The sequence below is a fragment of the Buceros rhinoceros genome, unplaced genomic scaffold (genome assembly GCF_000710305.1).
Source record: "Buceros rhinoceros silvestris isolate BGI_N320 unplaced genomic scaffold, ASM71030v1 scaffold37410, whole genome shotgun sequence".
Classification (NCBI taxonomy): domain Eukaryota; kingdom Metazoa; phylum Chordata; class Aves; order Bucerotiformes; family Bucerotidae; genus Buceros; species Buceros rhinoceros.
Window position 1 is genome coordinate 15,499 of NW_010390796.1, and position 828 is coordinate 16,326.

Sequence of the window (828 nt, forward strand, 5' to 3'; positions counted from 1 at the left end):
CCTACGGAAATGAAAAGCATGCTTATGCAAGGACAGTCCCAAAAGCTTCCGTTCTTTGTTGTAGTCCTGATGGAGAGAATAGGAGCACTATATTCAAAAGCATTCTTCATCTGCATCTCCCCAGGCCAAAGTAATGCTCTTTGTATGCAGGAAACTGGTAAGAAGAGCACATCATTCAGTGAGCTAAAAATATACAGGAATCTGGATCAGCTTTAAGTAAGACAAAAACATTTATTACCTTTACTTTCTTCCTCCATCTTTAAAATACAAACCTGCCCTATGACTCTGCTGATTAAACATTACCCTGGAAAAAGCAGGGGACCGTTCAAAACAAACAATTCCCTATCAGCTGCATTTTCATTAAATCAAAATATTTGTCTCCAAGCAAGTGGTATCACAGATCTCACAGGTCAGTCTTGCAGATAAACACAAGTACTGGCCTTGCTCTTAAAATCTCATCATTATCATTACTCACAAGAAATTTATGAGAGGAGATGACCAACGCAAGAGATGGGATGCTGTAACAAAGAAACTGTAACGTATACACTATCAGCTGCTCTGGGGATTAAGAAAAACCCCACAAACCATACCCCCACCACATCCTTTCCAAAAATCCAGCAATCAGTTTGGGCATCCAGAGCACATGGAAAAGCAGCCAAGATAACATTTAAGTCCTTTGTTAACGAACCGCGTTCTTAACGGCGAGGAATAATGTTCTGCAACGCGAAACCCGAGCTGTTTCCACGGGGCAACTAAGGAGAGATGTGGCCCAAGAGGAAGAGCCCACCCGGCACCGCCCGGCCGCGGGAAGAGGGCCGCCCCCCGCCC